Raw genomic sequence first — 22,998 nt, 5'->3', positions numbered from 1 at the left:
GGGAACAAGTTTCACCACAAAGTTCAAGGTGGCGTGGCTTGAGACTACGCTACTCTCAAACTCTCGAATGCCGTGACTCAGTCTTTAGAACCCTGGGTTTATAGGATTATGCTACCAGAAGGCCATTGAACTTTTTTCAGTACACAATTCAGTAAGGACAGGCACATTCATAGTGTTGTACAACTCTACTGTCTTTTAACTTATAAAACTGAAACACTGTGCCTATTAAACAACCTTCCATTTCTCTCTGCCTTCTGCTTTTCATAGCCGTCACTCTATATGACTTTGAGCACTCTTGATAAGTGGAATAAGTGGAATCATCCAGAATTTTCTTGACTGAATTGTTCCATGCAGCATAATATCTTCAAAATTCTCTGATATTACAACATTTTCCCGTCAGAATTTCTTCCCTTTTAGGATAAAATAATGTTCCATAATGTGCACACACCACACTATATTTTGTTTGGGGTTTATGCATCAATGGATACCTCAGTTGCTTCCATCTTTTTTTCTATTGCGAACAATACTGTTACAAACATAGATATGCAAAAAGCCTTTGCCAGATTCTGATTTTAATTCTCATGGATACACACTGAGCTGGTTAGTTTCTTGTCAACATGATACAAGTCAGGGTCAGGGTTACCTGGGAAGGAAGAAGTTCACTTGAGAAAAGGCCTTCATCTGTTTCTTGTAGACAGGTTGGCAATTTTTTGAATAATGATTGATGTGGGAGTGTCCAGGAAGTTGGGAGTGAAGACATCCCTGAGCAGGTAGTTCTGGGTAATATAAAATGCAAGCTAAGCAAACCATGGGGCAAGCCAGTAAGCAGCACTCTTCTATGGCCTTTGCTTTAGTACCTGCCACTGCGTTCCTGTCCTGATGGAGTTCCTTGTTTTCCTTCAATGATTTACTGTGATTAAGACATATAATCCGAATAATATCTTTCCACTTCATGTGGCTATAGGTCAGTACTTTATCACAGTATCAGAGGTAAACTAAGACACATATCTAAATGTGGTTTTATTGAATTGTATGATATTTTTATTTCGAGTTTTTTGTTTTGGTTTGATTGGTTTTGTTTTTGTTTTTGTGGTTTTTTTTTTTCCAGACAGGATTTCCTCTGTGTAACAAGCCCTGGCTGTCCTGGATACCTGTTCTTGACCAGGCTGGCCTTGAACTCACAGAGATCTTCCTACCTCTGCTTCCCAAGTGCTGAGATTAAAGGTGTGCACCACCATGCCCAGTATATTTTGAGGTTTTTGAGGAAACACCACAAACATCTTCTTTAGAAGCTACGACATTTGACAGTCATATTAATAGCTCATGATAGTTCTATGTTTTCCACTTCCTGGTTAATTTTCTGTTTCTTGTCTCTATGAGAGTTATCTTGATGGATTTCACTACAGTATTTATTTGTATTTCTCCAATGATTGTTCAATATCTTTTTCAATACTTACCAACAATCTATATATTATCTCTGCAGAAATGTCTATTCATATATATTGCTTGCTCCTACTTTAATCCATTTGCTGTTTTATATATGAGTTATATATGAGTTCTTCATATATTCTGAACTATAATATTTTACCAAATTGTGATTTGTAAATATATTCTCCTGTGTTTTAGGTTACCTTTTACCTAATGGGTATATTTTTATGGATAGAAATTTTAATTTGAATGTGGTTCAGCCCACCTATTTTCTTTGCTTACAGCCTCAGTTCATCAGTTGAGATTTGCCCACTGCATACAAATTCATCAACATTTTATATTCATACTTGAATTTAGTCACTGGATAAGAGTGTCTACTAGTTTTGTAAGTGTTTAGGCTTGATGGTCAAGTTGTTGACACTTCTTATAAAAGGATGAGTTGATAAAATACAGAGATGATAGTATGTTCAGAGAGAGAATTTTTTTACCAGATTAATTTATTCTAGTCATTTATTTCTAATAAAAGGATTCTAATAAAGGAGTTTTCTACTGTCACATATTTTAGCTCTTCGAAGCACAATGTAACAAGGAAAGATTCATGTCTCAACATATAATCTGAAAACTGTTCAGGCAAAACCAGCAGAGAAAAGCAAGAGTTAGTAAACTACTGGACAACTACATCTGATTCTTTCCAGAAACCAAGTCTTTGATCTGCACTGACACTAAACAGGAGTCTCTTTGTTTCCTCACAGAAGCCATGAATGCTTAGACACCATCTCTGGTGGATAAGATACTCAATTGCTCTTTCATACTTCTCTAAAATGTACCCTAGCTTATGCCAGGATTACAGATTATCCATGGAAAATATTTTTGAGATCTATAAATAAAATGTAACAAAACACTAATTATCTCATCCCCATTCCATAGCATGTGTTAAAATAAGATATCTAGGACACTGGACTTTTTATTGTTCATTTTGATTCAAAGCAATAGTTGGGAATTAAGAAGGGTGTGAGTTTTCTTTTTCTCATGATATTGTAAAAGCTACTAGACTATAAAGTTTAATGCTCATAAAAATCTTTGCGTTGTTCTCTTTTATGATTTGATTTTGTTTTTTTTTTTTTTTTACTACTCAAATCTGAATTATTATATGTTCAGAACTTCCATTGTTTTAAGTTTTCTCTAGCTTCTAGTGACACTTGTCCCTTTTACATTTTCAGCTTCTGGGAGAAAATATACTCATAATGGTCATGAACAGCTTTTTATGCACAAATATTTATAAGGAGCAAGAAGATGCAGCACTGTCCATAGGTCCCCTAGAACTCAATATCTGGTCATGTGATGCACCTGTGGCTTTTCCTACAAATACTTGACCATCCAAAATTGGACTTATTAGACTCAAAGGTTTATTTCCTGTATTCTTATTACTTTTTAGCAATATTGTTTTATGTTATTTATATTGGAAGAACAATAAACAGTATAGTGAAGATATTTTAAAATAAATTTAAACAAAAGAAAGACGAAATACGGAAGGGGTTAAAAAGAGAAGGAAACTAGCAGCGACAACCACACAATCATAACATTAACAAGTGACAGAACACTTTCACATCTCCTTCCATTAGTGTCACACAACTTTGGGGTAGGTGTTGCATGCACCATCCAGATGATCTCAACTGTTTAAATCCATGGAGAGATTTAATATCAAACCAACTCAAAACTAAAGAGCTGGATGTGTGACACTTTCTAAGTCATGTCACAACAGTCTGTGTGAACACACCCCTTGGAGCAGCCACGCAAAATCATATTATCTCTGAGGCTTTAAAAGGACTTGAGCATCTGTCCTGCTAGAGGAACAAAGCTCTCGTCTCTGGTCATCAGTCTCTCATGTATAAAATATGAGTTAGATGATGTCTAACAGCATTCCCGGATCTGAACTGAACTGACATCTAATGTCATTGTTAGTTTGGAACAGAGCTAGCGTCTAGCATCATTCCCGGATCTGAACTAAGCTGGTTTCTGCTCACCCTCACATACACACATTACTTCCTACTCAGCCCTGAAGCACACACCCAGAGCAATGCTTGTGCATGGCCCTCACTAGATGCCATTTGTCACAGCCAGCCTGGCTGGCCAGTTGAGGATCAGAAGAGCATTTTGCATTTTGCAATCTGAAGCAGGCAAGGCTGCATTCCTGTCCCTCCTTCAGATAACACTCAAAGGATCCTAATCAGGCCACACATGCTGATAAGGGGATCAAAGGTTTCTTTTTGTTCTTCCCCCCGCCCCCCTTTAAATTTCCACCATCTTCATCAGAGAACAGGGCTGAGATCAGAAGATGCCATACACCTCAGCAATGCTAAGTCCTGGAGAGGAAACAGTCTCTCTCCTCGAGCCTCCACAGTGTCTGAAGTAGACATTTAATTTGTACAACATGAAGTCAGCTCTGCTGTACTGTGAAAAGAACCTCAAAAATAGACTGGGTTTATTGAAGAACAAAAGAACAAAAACAGATGGAAGGCTTTGTAAACGGTAGGAAATGATCCGCAGATGGATGGAGGGATCATCGTGAGAGTGGACAGGCTTTTAGCTAAGGACGTCGAGGAGACATTGTGCCTTCCTAGATATATCTCCTCCCATGACTCCTGTTATCTCAGGGCAATTGTGGTAATTGTCAAAGGCATCACATTTAACTCTAAAAAAAATTGTCCCATCTGGAGCTCTGAGTCATATAGTCGCCCCTCAAATAAGCCATGCTACTGACACGAGACCTTTACCATGCTAAATACAGCTCGATTCAATGCCCCCTTTTATGATTCTGAGCTTTACTTTAAAGTTGAAGAACACTAGGCACTTATATGCTCTCTATACTCAGATTTTATTATCTCTCATCCACATCTGATGATGTACTATGACAGTATTCCCACCCATGCCCATATGACAGCCAGCACCCAGTGATAACATACTACTACTCATGGTTCATGGCCCTTGCAAGAAAGGCTTTATTTGTTGAATATGCCAGCTATCCACAACTTAAGAACAACTAAGCTTCTATTCTCCCCTTTGTTAAGAGAAAAACAGGGTTCTCAAAGAGAAGGAATGGGAAGGATGCAGTACAAGCATAGTTTTATACTGATATACAGGAAATTCAAAAGATTGCTAGTGAGAAAGATATGTAGGTTATCAATCCAATGAGTGTATATTTTATCAAATATATCCAGAACTGATCTTCATGGATTTTCCATGAGCATTGTGCTTAGGACAGGAGTCACTGTTGCTGGGCAAGACCTGACTTGTAGCATCATTCCTCACAGAAAGTCAAAGCATCACAGAGAAACACATGTGTGCAACTGTGTGGTCAGCTGGTCACTGGAAACCCAGACACATCTTGGGGGAACAAATAAGAAGATGAACTAGCCACAGGAGGCGTGTTTATCCTACAGCTCTCCCTGCCCACACATATGACTTACATATTTAGTTTTTCCCAGGAAATGACAAAGTGGGCAGATTTATTTCTGAGCTGTAACAATGAAGTTGCTCTAAGAAGGTTTGTGTCCTGGCTTTAGACAAAAATCTAAGATATCAAGTATATCTATTAAGAAATAAGGAGAATGGAAGAGATATGTATGTGGCCATATGTGGAAAAATGTTGGGGTCGTTTCATTATATATATATATATATATATATATATATATATATATATATATAGTAGGTGGAAAATAAAAAAATTAAAGCCATTGTATCATGTTCACTATTTAACATTTGAAACACTATTTAAAAGGTTTTAGATCATGTATTAACGTTTGAAACACTATTAAAAATGTCTTAGATCATGTAAAGTAGAATAATCCATGTCAAATAAATAATTCACTTTTTCATAAAACAAATATCAGTGCTATTGCAAAGGTATTAATATTTAGGTAGAAGAACGAGATTTAAAATTTTTTTTATTAATTCAGAGCTAGCTTCCTAGAAAGTTTGCCGTTCTTGTGTGTGGTTTGTTTAAATCTAAAATTTGGTGAGGGTAGTGAACCAGCTATAATCTCTAATACCACCATCTTTCTTTTGGTCTCTAGATGGTCTTTTTTTTCCCTTTGAGTCTAGTAATAATTAACAGGATAATTCATCATGTCCAATTGCAGTTTTTTTAGAGAAATGAAACTCAGTTAACACTTAATAATCATTGATGGATGCTGTATGATTCAAAATGAAAAGAGATTCAATATTATGGATATTTCTGCTCTCTCTAATTAAGTTATCAATTCTTCCTAGACCATTTTTCTTCATATTGTTAGTAGAAAGTTTAGAAATTTGTTTCTAAAGAATATATAAGAAAATAAAAGAACAAGAATTGCTAGCAAAACCAACCAACCAACCAACCAAACAAACACAAACTACAAGAAAGTATTTGCTTCATCAAATATTAAGACATAAAATCATCAAAAGAGTAAAATGGCACTGTAGAATATACATAGCAACATGAAATGCAATGAAAAATGGTATTTCCCATCATTGAGAAGTAGTAGCTTTGTTCTTTTGACTGACAAAAAATAGAAGTTACTAATATCCAATGGTAGGGAAGATGCTGAAAGAGCTGTGTGAGAACATATGGTGTCAAAAGGCTTTGAATACATTTTAGCATATTTGAACAAATATGCATGTCTTTACTTAATGATTCCAGTCTCAGCTGTTTATCCTAGAGAAATGTTTTACCTGCACAAAAACTGAGCTGTGTGAGACTGCCCTGTAGCAGGAGACAGTAGATTACAATCTGAACATCCTTTTTTTTCTTTTTGGTTTTTCGAGACAGGGTTTCTCTGTATAGCCCTGGCTGTCCTGGAACTCACTCTGTAGACCAGGCTGGCCTCGAACTCAGAAATCTGACTGCCTCTGCCTCCCAAGTGCTGGGATTAAAGGCGTGCGCCACCACCACCGGGCGGTCAATCTGAACATCCTTATCAACAAGCTCTCTACATTTATATTATGAACAATGAAGAAGCCAAAATAAATGAAGTTCAAAATGAAGATGATTATTTGATGATATTTATGGCGCATGTTCTAAATTGAAAAAATTGTTGGGGAATACACTACAATCCCACCTACAAGAGAAGAATCTTATTTATGTAGATGAGGTGGATGGCATTTAATTTGAGTCTTTTGGTGTACCAATAAGGAAACTGAAGTAAGGTCAGGAAAAAATGTTGTCTAGAAGACTATCTAGCCTCTTTTGTTCTTTGTGGATATTTCTCTTATATTTATGTATAATTTTGGATTGAATTATCATGTGATTATCTTATCTTCAATTCTGCCTTACCAATTAGGCTTCATGTTGTTGTTTACTGACTTCTTTGGCATTTGCAGAATACACATTTTACAAATAATAGTCTGCTTTCAACTGCCCTATTCTACAACCTATTTTGATGCAAGTCACCTTTTGTTGAAGTCCTTAATATTATGTAAGTTGCAGACAGTGGTATTCCTATTATTTTTAATAGGTAATCATTGTTTTTATGTTCACTTTCCCTTTTATTTAAAATAATCAACCAAGAAGTATCATATGCATATCATTAAGTTTATTTCCCAACACATGGCTGAAGACATAAAATGTTTTGTATTCATTTTGATATTTAAAAGTCAATTGCATTGCCAAAACCTGAGATGAGTTTTTTCTTCATCTTCTCCACATTAAGAATATACATATCCCATGAGAAATCTTCAGATTTGATTACAACCACATAATGCATGTCTTTCTTAGGTCTTAGTGTTGCCCAAATGGTTCTTACCTCAGAAAGAGAAAAGATGAAAAAAGAAAGAAAAAAAGTATGTATCTTATAAATTGTTGACACTCTGTGACAATGACAAAGCAACAGCTAAGGATGACAGCCAGTGAGGAATTACTGTCTGGCCATACTGCATTGTCCCCCAGCTATCCTGGGAAGGATCATTTTTCCCTGGGACTCTAGATGTTGGCTGACCCTCAGTTGTCTCCAGTGAGACAGGCTGGGACTCAAACACTGAAGATACTTTTATTTGTTTACACACAGATGTTCAAGCTTAAAAGAATCATCTAACCCCATACTCCCTACTGCTAAACATTAGATATGGGAAAAATAAACCTGTCCCAAGGAGCAGGCAGTGAACTCAGACATTTATAGTTCTACACATGGTTACTTTAACACTCTTGACAGCGCAGTAGAGTGAAATTTTCAGTTCATCGAAGAATAAATTGTAGGCTCATTCTTAGTATAAACACAGTGATACTGGGAAACACCAGGTCTCAGTGTGATGCTAACACTAGGAAGCAGGTGCACTTTAGGGCAAGATGTAAAGTACACAGTGAACAGGGGTTTGGAAGAAAGCAATGTCAGCACTAAGGGCTAGTCCAGCCAAGGTCCAAAGCCAGCACTGCTCAAATAATTGTTTCCAAGGTCTTGACATATCACAAGAAGCCATCTTTATATATATCCACGAAGCTGACACGGTGTTTGCTTTCTCTCTTTGGAAGGATCCTCATTTGATTGATGTTATTTTCCTTGTTGCATAGGTATTTTTTTTAATCTTTCCATCTGGTATGATGAAATATTCCATAAGAGGTTCCAGTGCTGTTTGTGAAACCAAAATCTCATTCTGACAGTTACTTTCTCTGATCCTTATCATGTTTTCTACTTAAGGATTCTTTACTGGTCTCCATGGATCACTGGATTGCTCAGAACTCATTCAATACTCTTACCCACTTCATTCAAATGTGGTATTGCTTTTCCTCCTGGAGGCCAAGTTTCTTCCTACAGAGTCTCAGCTATAGGAGACTTTGAGCCCTGAAACATCCTTCTTCCAGATTTCCCAATTCCTTTTTCCTCTTCACTCAGAATTCTATTCTTTCCTTGCCATGATTATTTTATATGAATATTTGGGTTTTCTCCCACATTATATTTTTCACAAGATAATCATTTTAATAAAGGGGAAATGTTACATTAAAAATACAATCCTCTAGAATGTACCAGAGACCTGGGAGATGAGACAGTCTCAGGACTCAAAGATGAAATGCCCTATAGTGAAGAGAGGGAACTTGTCTAGTCCACCTCTAATAGAAAGACAGAGTATCAAATAGAGAAATGGGGTTGCCATCTCCACAGTCAAAAACTCTGACCGAGAATTGTTCTGGCTAAAAAGAACTACAGGGACAAAAATGGAGAAGAGTCTGAGGGATAGGAGATCCAGTGACAGACCCAAATTGGGATCCAGCTCCAAGGGAAGGCTCCAAGGTCTGACACTATTACTGATGCTATGGTGTGCTTACAAACAAGAGCCTATCGTGGCTGTCCTCTTAGAGGCCCAACAAGAAGCTGAAAGAGTCAGATGCAAATACATACATGCAATCAATGAACAGAAGTCGCTGACCACTGTGGTTGAATTAGGGAAAGGCTGGAAGAAGCTGAGGAGGAGGGTGACTCCATAGGAAGACCTACAGTCTCAACTAACCTGGACCCCCGAGATCACTCTGAGCCACCAACCAAGCAGCATATACCAGCTGATATAAGGCCTCTGACACATGTACAGCAGAGGAGTGCCTGGTCTGGCCTCAGTGAGAGAAGATGCACCTAACCCTTGATAGACTTGAGACCCAGGTAGTGAGGAGGTCCATGGGGTGGAAGTGTAGTGGTGGAGACATCCTTGTGGAGACAGGGGAGGTGGTATGGAATGAGAAACTGTTAGAGGGAAGAATGGGATGGGAGATAACAACTTGACTGTAAAAAATGAATGAAGAATAACAATTAAAAAATAAAACACAAAAATATAAAATCAAGTTGTTATGGAGCTCCATAGTAAATTCATGTATATTGTTAGTACAGTGAAATATTGAAAATAAATTTATCAAAACATCTCATCAATCCAAGATAACGTTAGTTAAAATATATGCATGACTTGTTAACATTATCTGGATAAGGAAGAATTGATGGAAAAACCAGATAGCCATCACGAAGAACTACAGGTACCTGAGGAATGCAGAGAGTGAGTGAGAGTCTTCCCCAGGGAAAAGCACACCAATTGGTTATCGAATGCCAATTTGTCAGCCCTGAAAACATACATATAATAACATACTTTTTATACTTTATATAATCATCTATGATGTATTACATAATTATTTGCTTATTATCAGATTTCCCATTGAAAAACAGTAGAATTGCAGTATCTTACTTACTGTTTTTCTATCAGATTACAACATTTCCTAGAACTTAGTATTTGCTCATGGCATGTTCATTAAGACGATGTGTGGGGTGGCTGTATGGGAAGGACAGAGTGCTGTGTGAAAAGATGGCATAAGAGCTCAGTGAAAATGTAGCAGGGAAACAGATAGAAAATTAAGAACTGGCTCTCTTCAGGCAGCTCTTGTGTCATCATCTGGTAGCAGATGGCTAAAGAAGAGAAACATGTTTGTGTGGGAAATCGAAGTTAAAATTTTCCTGCCTTCATCTTGACCTTATGAATTATGAGGAACTCCACAGTGCAGTGGGAGAAGCTGAGAATGCCGAAGCTCTGCTCTGGTGACCTCCACCTCTGCTTTGTTTCTCTTCATGTTGCCTCAGCTGTTGCTCCTCTTGCCTTTCATCTGGCAGCATCCTCCATGTGGCTTGAAAGGTATGCTCTCTACCCCACAGATGGCTGTACCCATAATCCTTTGGTCTTACATGGTTGATTACCTTTGCTCTCCTTGGCTTCTCCCACTCTGTTATTTTGTGGAGTCTGATACAACTTTGTCATCTTAAAAGGCATAAAGACTCCCACGGCATCCATGAACCTGAGGAACACATTTTCCCCGCTCCTCTAATACATTTGTCATCAAGCCCCACAATTTGGCTGAAGTCACTCTGCCATTATGTTTGTCATTGAAATCCTGAGCATCCTCAAAAAGAACACTCTGACAATAAATTTGAGGATAATAAATTTCCTAGTTGCTATTTGATATGATTATGTTTCATGCATTAGATGTATCCAGATGAATTTTAAGTGGAGAAATCCATTCTTTTTTCAGGGTGGAAATAATTCTTCTAAGCCGTAAGTATATTTCAGCCATGTCTCTCCTTCACGGATATATACTTCTATAATATACACGTCTTAAAAGAAGTGTCCCTACTTCAAACTCTGCAAATTAAATTTAAATTGAGTAACTCATCAAGTTATTCACTGATGATGGGATGCTTGCTGACTGTGATGTCATTGCTCTAAGATGTTTCCGTGGTAGAGGTGATGAAAAATAAAAAAGCATTTGGAGAAAGGGCAAGAGCACATGGTTAATTATTTGGGAAGGAGGGGTAGAGACAGCGACAGAGAGACACAGAGATAGACACAGAGAGAGAGACACAGAGATAAACACACAGAGAGACACAGAGACAAAGAGAACCAATGAAGTTTCCCTGACTTTAGAAATTCTACTTTCCATGATTCTTATGTATGATCATGTCCATTAAGAACACTTATGACTAAAGTTTTCATGAATTGGTCTAGGTAGCTCACCCAATATAACACATAGCTTCTTCAGGAGAATTTTCTGAGTCATAAATAATCACCAGGTTTCTGAGCTTTTGGAATACAATTTCTTTATGAGCTAAAAATCTCTCTTTCTTCAGGCAATAAAAAGATGAAAAAATTGCTCGTAAGTATCCCTGAGAGAGGAAAAGGCACCCATTCACACAGAACAAGAAACATTAAAAGAACAGATTTACCTCATCTGATAAAGGACCTGAGGTAGAACACAGGGGAGTGGATTAGGAGAGGAGAGGAAACCTGATTCTTAGTCCTATTTGCATCTGTGACTGTGGATTTTTTTTTTTTTTTTTTTTTTTTTTGGCTTCCTGATCTTCAAAAACTGAAAGTAAGAAATGAACTCAGAGAAAAAGACTTTTTCAGTACTCAAAGGGGGAAAAGAAAAGAAAGAAAAAACCAAACCAAAACAACAATAATAAAAAACCTGACCCTCTCCAAATAAACAGTCAATATTTTTTCCTTAACCTTCAGAAAGCTGGTGTCACAGTAGTGGCTTCTCCACCATGGTAGCATTTTAGATCATAAGAGTTTCAAGGACACATTTGTACTGCAGAAGGTACTGGCTTAGTGTCTTAGTGTGAGTGTTAGGATGTTTTTAAAGCTCTTCAGATAATCCTAACAGAAAGAAAAAACAAACCTAAAAGTTCTAGTTATACAACTTCAAAATCATCCTTCTCTGCAGAGGTCCTTCTCCTCCATCACTACCCTTTCCTCTGGGCTTCTAGCAGGTATGACATACCCTCTAACCTTTTCCCCTGGGCCTTTGAATAACCTACCTCACAGGACTGTGCAAGTCATTGTGTCTGTACCCATAGCCCAGTGGAACAAGGAAGAGTTTCTCCAGAACAGAGGATTACCCATTACCCCTCAGTAGGCATAGGAGGGCAGAGTCAGCTCAGCCCACATGATGGAATGGCATTTTCCTTATTCTCAATGGATGCTCTTTTAGTAGATGAACTCAGCAGGGGGATTTTCTGAGCAATTTAATTCTAATTACAATCTACTCCTCCCCCACTAAGAACCACAAATCAATACCACAGTTTCTACTGTAAGTCAGAGGACAGACATGAGCATAGAGATAAATGTTTTATGTGCTAAGAAATCTACCCACACTAAGAGACAGCTGGAGAAAGCCTTGAACATATACACCCTTTTGTCAGTTTCTGAAAAAAACCTCACACAGGTGGGCGTTTGAATGAGTATGATGGTACTTGCTTCCCTGACTCGTTAGCCCTTGCTTGATTTATTATCCTTCAGAGAATGACACTTACTTCAGCCAGTGTTTTCATGATTCTAAATCATGATTGCTCTGGAGAGTTTTAAGAAATGCATTAATAGCTGAATCTCCCTAGGGGTAAACAATCTTGGCCCATGGGGCCTGATTAAGAGTATCCCATTGTGATACTTTCAATATTTAAATAGTAAATATTAGTTTAATGTTGAAATTTTTGTCTTCTATGGGGACTTATTTGGAAATGTCATGGCATAGTAGCACTCGGCAAGGGACAGGGGGCACTGTGTCGGTATGTTCATTAGACTTTTTAGAGGTGACACATTGAATTTGGTTTGATAAATCCCCTAATGCTGGATTTTGAGGAGCTCTGTTATCTAGAACCAAATGTAAGTACATCTTTGAAAATCATCTGTTGTTCATATTTAGAAGCTGCTTATGTTTGATATCATACATGTTATATAATATCATCTTTGTGTTGTCATTATGGAACTTAGAAAAGAAGAAGTGGACCACTATAGGCATGATAACTTTCTTTAGCAGTTCTAAAAGCAGAGTCAGGGAGGGACAAAATAATCCACTCACTGCCTGGGCCTTGGCAAGAGACCTACAGAGGAAAGTTTTGATATCACTGGCTGTTTCCAGGAGGAAGATGTTTATCCTCACTGGAACAAAATACAAGAGTTTTCTTTGTTAGTGGCATTTAGGAGTGCTTTTGAAGTTTCTATATTGAAACTCTGGGCGATAGTATCTCAGTGCCCCTTTACCAGCCTTGTGGTAAATATCTGGTGTTACTGAAATTGAGGTCCTCTTGGGGCAAAGAATGAAATGTCACTGCTGACCCATTCTGGAAATGTATCAGAGCTCTTGGCAGAAGCAACGATGAATCAAATATTTCAACTAAGTAGATGTCTTAGTTAGGTTTTTACTGCTGTAAACAGAGACCATGACCAGGGCAAGTCTTACAAGGACAGTATTTAATTGAGGCCTGGCTTACAGGTACAGAGGTTCAGGCTATTATCATCAAGGAGGGAGTATGGCAACATTTAGGCAGGCATGGTACAGGAGACGCTGAGAGTTCTATATCTTTATCTGCAGGCTGCTAGGAGATGACTAACTCTTACATGGTTAGGAGAAAGATCTTAAAGCCCATGCCTACAATGATACACTTCCCCCAACAAGGCCATACCTCCAAATAGTGCCACTCCCTGGGCCAAGCATATTCAAACTACCACAGTAGATATGAAAATATATTATTTGTTATTTGTCAACTATTTCTAGTAGAAATCTTCTGACTTCAAGTATTTGAAGAAGTAATACATACATACATACATATACATACATACACACACACATAATATATACACTATTTTGATTGAAGATCATTAGAAACATTCTAAAAATTGTTTTTTAAATGTAGTGAGAATTTTATTGGGAAGCAAATGAAGGAAGATGGAATAGTGAGCTTTGGAAAATTCTCTCTGGACTGTGAAATCCATTCAGTCCTGCACCAATAGCTAATGCATATGCTGCTCTTGGAAGGCTAACAAGAGTTCTTTCTCAGGTCACGTGAGTGACTCAGTTCCTGAGTTTCATAGCTTGTTGGGTTCTCTACTTCCAAACTGGAAAAAATTTCCTAAGAGTTCTGAGAATTTCTGGCAAGTGGAAAAAAACATAGGGCGATATAAAAGAAGAAATGTAAAAGAAAGAAAGATGCCAGTTTGTTGGGAGTCAAATCCTAGCAGAAAGTGGCTATCATCTTTGCTGCCACCTTGGACCATATACCCTGATAAGAGATTTGTTTTTCAATAGCCCACAACAGCTGAGCACACTATGATGGACATCTTGTTTTTCTCACATATCTTGTTTTGTTGTTTAGTGCCCCCAGCTGCAAGGTGCATGTGGTAAAATGTCTTCAGCTGTATTCCCCTGCATATATATATATATATATATATATATATATATATATATATATATATCCATGTTTTCCTTTCAATAAACAGGACTTGATCAGACAACTGTCTTGTCTCCATTCTTCACGTCTCTTGCCCCTCCATCCCCACTCTCTCTTGCTACACCCTGTTGACTGACCCGTGGACTGGAGCACCTGGCCTCCAAATGTGGGGCAGTGTGGGCAGATTATCTGTAGCTTAATGAGAGGCAGCAAGAATGAGAGACTCAGTGAAGAATGTTACTGAAAGAAGGGTCAACCAAAAATTCAGAAGTAAAACAAAGGTGATCACTGTGGGAATCTGCCGTGTCAAATCAGTAAGTCATAGTAACAAAAATGGGGCAAGAAGTCAGCAGGAACAGAGAGAAAAGGCTTTAAAGACATGAGGAGTAAATTGCAGGCTTCTCTGAGTCAAGAGAGCAAACAGATAAACAGGTAAATAGAAGGTTGCTCTAGGCAGAGAGCTGAACAGAAAGATAGTGTTAATCAGTTGTATTAGATTGATTTAATTTTCAAAATGGGTGTGGTTCTGAGTTGTGTAGTATATTTTTCCTCTGGATAAAAGGTCAATGTAAAGGTTTTTCTGTTTACTGGCTCAAGGATATGTTGATTTGGGAAAAAAGGTTTTTCTATGTGTTTTCAGAAAAGATCATTAAGGTAGTAGTTATATCTTCCATAATTATATGGATCAGACATGACAGAGGTAGGCCTCCAGAAGACTAGATTCCAGAGACTCAAACAAAAAAATTTCTTGTTGATACTAAAATTTGTTTTGAGATTTGTATAATACAGAATACACAGCCTTGGTGAATAAATCTCCATGTCACCTGCAACTACTGGTGTCCTGGAATTTGAGCTGGATACAGTTAAGAAACAGACATCAGATGCTTACCAATTTATCAGTCCCCTCACCCCTCTTCTAATATCTCAACACCCATAACCCATTGAAGAAGTTAATGGGGTGCCAACTCTTCATTAACTTCTTCAATAACCCATTGAAGAAGTTAATGAAGAGTTGGCACCCCAATTCCCTGGGCTTGGGAACTGAGGTGGTTAATATTAGGCTGTCTTTCTAGGGAAAAGTAATGGTTTTATTGGAACAGGGAGAAAGAGCTAAAATTGATTACACAGACATAATCTATTGGTAGAAATCTGTAAATTTGTTATTAAGCTGAAGTTATAATTTCTTAGATGGTACAAAATTTTGATACAAATTTAAGGGTTTCATTGGTATAATTTCTTTTATTCAATTTGTGGGTACAAGGCTTAGACTTTTTACTTCTCCAACAGAGGGAATTGTGTGCTGCCAGTAAAAAAGAGTGTTGCTTTTATACTGACCATTCAGGCATTGCTAAGTCTCTTGTCTCTCTGGTCCATGCTGTTTAACAAACTGATGGCTTTTGTAAAACAACAGATAGATGCTATTCAAATGAAACCTATACAGGTCCGTTATTACAGTCTGGAAGTAGGAAAGTCTAAAACCTCTGTCATCGAGACTGATGAGGATTAACCCCTAACTTACAACTAAGCAAGATAGTCAATGACAGGTAAGAGAACACCTCAAGACCTTTGTATCTAACTGGGAGGCCTCACCGTCCTAAGACAGGAGCTCAACCAAATGGTTGTTCAGTATTCAAAGATGGGAAAGAAAGGCTGATGTCTTTTGTTCTGACCTAAGACAGGCACGGTTTCCATAAGTTTTCCCAGCCTTCCCTTTTGAAAAAAAAAAAATTAAAAAGGGGGACCTGTTGGGAGCAAAATCCTAGCAGAAAGCAGACATCTTTGCAGCCATCTTGGACAATATACCCTGACAAGAGACTTGTTTTTCAACAGCCCACAAGAGCTGAACACACTCTGATGGACATGTTGTTTTTCTCACATATCTTATTTTGTTGTTTAGTGCCCCCAGCTGCAAGGCACATGTGGTAAAGTGTCTTCAGCTGTATTCCCCTGCCTGTGCTTATATATACACCCAGGTTTTCCTTTCAATAAATGAGACTTGAACAAACTTTCTGTCTTGTCTCCATTCTTCATGTCTTCTGCCCCTCCATCTTCTCTCTCTCTCTCTCTCTCTCTCTCTCTCTCTCTCTCTCTCTGTCTCTCTCTCTCTCTCTCTCTCTCTCTCTCTCTTGCTAGACCCTGCTGACTAACCTCTGCAGGCAAGGTCACTAGTTGAATTCAAAACAAGTGAAGCCAAGATCCAGTTTTAGTAAAGGTTCTGCATGGTGTGCAGACAGCAGCAGCATGTGGGTACTGCTGCTTCAGAACTGGACAACTGCACTGTTGTTAATACAGGGCATGTAGAGTCTCCAGAACACCTTGTAGATGTTTTATATGGAGAAGTAACTGCAGGAGAATAGCCTAATTCTTTAGCCTTGAAACTAGAACCTCCTGTGTTAGTTGGCAATTTCTAGGAATGTGGCTATGTTAGTAAGGAAAAGGGAGAGTGTTTTACTTTGAGGATGACTAGGAAATTGGTTTTTTTCCTTTCTGCTTTTATGTCAGACTTTCTTGCTTCCCTTCTGGAATAGCTAGGGTTTTTGTCAGAGCTTATAGAATGGCTGTAAAATGGAGTCAATATTTAATACATCCATGTTTAGGGAGAACATACAAAACTGGACATATCCTGTCCCTCCAATAAGAAGCTGTTACTATAGATGAAGTGTTAAACACTTGACCATTAACAGGATGAGAAACCATGCGTGCAACCTAATCTTATTTGTGATTAAGAATGCTTTTATAGTGATCCTTCATAAGAAGAAAGATAGATTTTTGATAGATCATCATTTCAGCATCTTTAGTCAGAACAATTGTGAAATAAACATTCTGAGTCTTTTAAGGGGCAATTTTTTTTTTTTTTAGACAGGGTCACATATGTAGCTCCAGCTGGCCTAAAACTCACTATGTAGAACAGACTGTCCTCAAACTCACGGAGACCCTTCTCCCTCTGCTACTGAGTGCTCTGATTAAAGTTGTGAGACTCCATGCCAGGAAAGATAACATTATTTAAGATTAAAATGTTTTCAAATGATTTTCCTTGCTGTGAACTTTTGATCAAGTTACTTTCCACCCTAGGATATTTTCTCATCTTCAAGAATTTGAATCTATCATGCCACAATGCAGCATTTATTATCTCAACCTAGGAGTGTAATCTAGGTTTCAGCACATTACTTAATATATTAGAAAAATCTGTAAATAATAAGGACAAGGGTAATAAAGTGAATGTAATTTGTAGATGAGGAAGAAGAGAGTTGATGCTGGAAGAAGTCAGTTTGTAAGAAATCAAGTTTGAAGCCAACACGAAAACAGCCAGACATAGTATTGATAAAAATTATAGAAATGAACAACAGAGGAAAAAAATCAAATGGCCAATAGTAGAGTAGATCCCACTCATGCATACACATCTGCATGCATGTATACATGCCTCCACACATCAGTGTACATTCAGCCACACCCATCCTACACTGTGTACACACTTCTCCACATATACTCATTTATGTGTATGTTTTATGTTTCTGCAGGATGCATGTTTTTTTTTAATGAGACCCTTTAAGTTATGTGGTTAGCTTTTATAGTTGTCCTGCCCTACTCTTACCATGAACAGTGCCCTTGACTGTTTCTGGCAAAATATCTACCCAGATATAGGTCATTCACTTGACAATGCTTTGAACTGACCTTGTAAATAAGCTCCCTTCTCTTCTGTAATCCTTGTTGTGGCTTCTGTGATCTTCTCTTTCTTAACCTGTTAAAACACTTTTAGGTTTAGCTTAGCAGATCTGACATTCAATTCCCACTGGAACTTGGTAGCAGTTTCCTATTTCTACTTTATTGCTAAGGAATGATTCAAAGGAGAAAGCATGAGATCGCCATAATATACTAAGTAAGAAATACATTCAAAGTGAACATCTCCATAGCAAAATAAATAGGACTTCCTCTAGGGATAAATTTTTTCTACCTTTGCTCTAGAATTCTCTCAATTATTTGCCACATTACCTACCTTATCAACCATATTAAATGTTCACATCTGCTTGTAATTAAAGAGAAGATTGAATATCATATAGACACTGGAGTATATCTAATGAGATTTGAAAGCTGTTCTCAGAAGATCTTAGTTAAATTTGATATTAAAAGCACTGACACTCAAACATGTAAACAAATAACAAACAACATGTTATTAACACCTTTTTCTAAGCACTACTAGACCCTCAGACCTGTACTGAAAATTAACTCAAGTATCTTTTCATTTTTCTGGCCAGATGGTTTTTGTTCAAGTTCAGAGTAAAAGCCTAACTCCATAGTCTCCAGTGCAATATAGGAGGAAATAATGGGTCTAATTACGATTAAAGTACCTGGTATCTGAGGTTTGACATGTACAAGCAAGACAATAAAGTTACTAGTATAGAGATCCTTTGATCTTTATGATCATGAACTCCCATAGTAAATTGTGATGGTTTGCCTGACAAATGTTGCTGAGGTATATGGTTATCAGATCCATGACCTCTGTATGCTCACATCATACAATAGGGTTAGTGTGGCTATCTGAAGGTCAGATGGGGTCAAGAAGAGGTGAATACAGAGACTAGCCTTGTACATGTTTGCATACAGACCTCCAAAGAACTGTCCCTGAAACAGTTTTGTTGGAGCTCAGAGAACACATACTGAGCTCGCAGATCACCAACCAATTCCCAGTGGTGGTTCAGAATGGAAAGGAACCAGAGTGAAAATACACTTTAAACTTGCCACTAGAAGAGCACAAAGGAACTTGCAGAGAGCCATTTTCTTTAAGCATTTAGAACAGAATAATTGCAGACACAATAAGAGAGATAGATGTGTAGGAGACTTCATGAAACCGCATAAGACTTAAAATAAGAAGGGGAAAAATCCAAAAATAAAGATATTTTTAAAAGGCATACACACTTTAAAAAAAGACTCTTGCCCTAAAATAAAAAATAGAATAGCAAAGAAGGAAAGTATTCTCACAACTCAGAAATATGCAACAAAAATTTTTCAAATAAACACAACAATCTATAGTTTTTATTTTCAGGTTAAAATAATACATATTGATTAATAAATATAAGTCTTTGTAATATGCCAGCTACATTCTCCCACACTTTCCATCCAGGGAGCAAAACTTACTTTGTGGATAAACTACATAGTATGACAGAAAGGCATTTTGAAACTTGTGAGATAATAAGAAAGAAAAAAGAAACAAACAAACAAATAACAACTAAGAAGTCTCACATTGCTGCTCTCTTGATCTACCCTCCCTCTATGACAAGAGTTTGTAAAACATGCAATTGTGTGCTGGCATTTTCCTGCAGCATAAATATATTTATTGCTTTAAGTCTTTGTGGTGGTTTAAATATGCTTGGCCCATAGGAAATGGTACTGTTAGGAGCTGAGGTCTTGTTGGAGGAAATGTGTCACTGTGGGAGTGATCTTTGAAGCTCCTCCCAATGTAGAAGAGTCAGTTTTCTCCTGGATGCAACAGAACAAGTTTCAGAACTCTCAGTTTCTCCTGTGCGTCTTGCCATGGTGACATGATGATAACAAACTAAACCTCAAAACCAGTAAGCCAGCCCCAATTAAATGTCATTTATAAGAGCTGCTTTCATCATGGTGTCTCTTCACAGCAATGGAAACCCTAACTAAAACAAAAGTTGGTACCAGGGACTAGGGTATTGTTGAGACAGGCCTTACCATGGTTTCTTTTTGTTTGTTTGGTGGTAGATTTTTGGTATTTTTTGGAGGAAAAAGTACTTTGGTACTTTGAATTTGGAAAGCCATGGAACATTTTAAGTGGAACTTAATAGGCCTTCCTAGTAGGAATATGGAAGACTTGGTACTGAGGGCAATTTGAACTTTTGAGATTATTCTTGTGATGTTTTGATAAAGAATGTGCCTGCATTTTGCCCTTGTCAAAAGAGTCTGCCTAAGGCTAAGGTAAAGAGATTTAGATTAATTGTTCTGACAAAGTCTTAAAACAGCCTAGTGTAAATTCTGTTGTGGTTACTAAAGCTCAGTCTTATAAAGAACATCTTGATGAAATAAATCAAGCTTAAAAAGGAAAAATACAAAATGTATGAATTAAGTAATAAATAGGCACCAGGAAGTGAAGTGGAACTGAATTCTATGTTCAAGGAGATAAACAGATTAAAAAAGTGTTGACCTCCAAGCAAGATCCCACCCTGCTAAGCTTACTGTTTGTACTTTTGCAGTTAAACAAGAGACTTGGTTATTGTTTTTATTTGGAATTTTAACCTGAAATAAACTATAATCCAGAAATGGAGAGCACAACTGACATCCAGATCTAGAGGCTGAAATACACAGACTTCTGATACAGATCTTAAGAAATAGTTGACATGAAGAACTTAGGTCCAGGCATAGTAGTACATACCTTTATTGCCAGGAGATAGAAGCAAGCAAATCTCTGAGTTCAAAGCCAACCTGGTATAGAGTAAGTTCCAAGTAAAGAAAAGCTTATATCTTTAATCCCAACATTCCAGGAACAAAGCCATTCAGATCTCTGAATTCAAGGTCAATCTACAGAGCAAGTTCCAGGATAGCCAAGCTTAGGCAGTGAAGAAGTTGGAAAACTGAAAGCTGGTGATAGTATAATAGAACAATGGGGCTGCCATGCCAGTTCCAGCAAGTAGCAAAAATTAGCAGCTTCAGCCATGTGGCTCTGGCTTTAGAGTCAAAAATACCAAGGACTGCTGGGACAATTGATGCTGGTTACCTGGAGCTAAGAAATCAGCAGTGATTAAGAGGATACTAACATCATTGTGGTGAAAACTTCTGGGAAGTATTTTCCGAGAGCATGAAGAAGGTGTGTTCCAGAGATAGCCAAGTTTGTACCTTGTGCTTCAGTTGGAATTGGTAATGTGTCAGAATCACCCAGGTGGTATTGGTTTTGAAGGTATGAGGGGGTCAATAAGAGCAAACTGAGGCTTGGCACTGTGTGAGGCTAGGAAAGCCCATTGGTGAACATGCAGCCTCAGTTGCAGTTGATGGCCTAGAACTGGAGGGGCTGTGCAAAGAAGTTGAGGCTTGGCACCATGAAAAAAAAAATCCTATAAGTTAGAAATCTCAGTGTAGTGGGATATTTTCCCCACAAGTTGAGAGGAATTAAGGTGGGAGGAGTAAGGAGAGGAAGACGAAAAGAGAAGAGAAGAAGAGAAGGAAGAGAAGGGAGAGGCAGAGATGTAGGAGGATGAAGAGCCAGGCAGGTATGGAGAGCAGTCCTGGGTAACAACTTATTTAGGTTAGCTAATGGGGTAACACTGATAATTGTATGGGCATATGGTTATTGAGCATTACCAAACATATAAAGCCTTTGATTAATATTTAAGCATTAGAATCTCATTTCCCACTGGGCCCTCGTGAGTGGCAGAATGGTCCGGGCAAAGCCCAGCCTTGCAGAGACAGCATGGAAAATTGGCAGAGCCATCTCCCACGCTGGCATCTTGTGGGTGGCAGGGCCAGTGATTCTGGCTGGCCATTTCTAGCTGTTGTGGGCATGTGGCCTCTGGCTGTTTCTAGCAGTGGAGCACACATGGCCTCTGGCCAAGGAACATGGCAACAGAGCTAATGACACTGCCACTTAGATAGTCGGCCCCCAAAAACACCATTTTAAATAATTACTCCAACAAAGTGGCACCCAACGTGGGGTGCCAATTTGTTGTGGTAAATCTCCAACCAACCCAAATAAGACCAATCAAGGGAAAACACAACTCAATATTTATGATTATAAATGGCAAGCCTAGATTGGGCAGATTTACCATTTCACTACTCTATTCCCCAGCTATGAGATCTCTTATAACTTGTGGTTTTTCCAGGCCATGTGATTCTCCTCTATTGTCCTTCCACCTCCTGCTGCTCTGTTGCCTTCCTCTTATGTCATCTTCCTTTTATGTTGCCTCTCTCTCTCTCTCTCTCTCTCTCTCTCTCTCTCTCTCTCTCTCTCTCTCTGTGTGTGTGTGTGTGTGTATGTGTCCTCCCCCAAGCCTTTTTCCTCCACCTCCCCTTCTACTGCCCAATCACTGGCTCTAGCCTTTATTTTACAAATTAAAGTGGACAGAGGTTCACAAGAAGTCACCTGTGTACTGATTTACTCCTTTTCTACAGCCCCTCCCAGGAAAGTGGAATTAGCATCAAAATATAAGGCCGGGCTATCCACAACATTTCACTACCTTGGGATGATCATCAAGAACAGTAGCAGCAGTAGAGGGGTGTCTACCAGAGCCTACAGTGCTACAGAGTACAGAGCTGAAGTGACCTTAGTCTTTTGGGAAAGACCAGAAGATCAATTGTGGATCACAGAGATTGAATTAAGAAGCTGTAAAGTTGAAGTTCCCTTGGGTACCCCAAGATATTAGAGATGTCTGAGCTGTGGGTTATCTGACAAGGAAACTTGCTAACGGGAAGTGTAACCAGCCTAAGAGAATGAAGTTTGTTGCTGCTGAATGCCAGATATGTTAACAGTCAACAAAGAGTTGGAGATCTGAAGAGCATTTTGACATCAGATATGGAGACATATCTGGAGTTTGAAGTTTGCCCGGCTGGTTTTCTGTCTTGCTTTGGTCCATTACTTTTGACTTTATAATGGATTATAGTTAAGAGACTTCATGAATCTCAGAAGAGGCTTCAAACTTTGAACTTTTAATATTGTTGAGATTGCTACAGATTATGGGGACTTTTAAAGTTGGATTAAATTTGTTTTTGCATTATGGCTAGGTATGGCTCCCATAGACTCATGTTTGAAGAAGCCTGTGGGGGCCAGAAAGTTGAATGTAGTAGTATGAATACTTTTGGCCCAGGGAGTGGCACTTCAGGAGCTGTGGCTTTG

This window comes from Arvicanthis niloticus, chromosome 29 (genome assembly GCF_011762505.2).
Source record: "Arvicanthis niloticus isolate mArvNil1 chromosome 29, mArvNil1.pat.X, whole genome shotgun sequence".
Taxonomy (NCBI): domain Eukaryota; kingdom Metazoa; phylum Chordata; class Mammalia; order Rodentia; family Muridae; genus Arvicanthis; species Arvicanthis niloticus.
The sequence above is the reverse complement of the archived record's forward strand: the minus strand, read 5'-3'. Positions refer to the sequence as shown.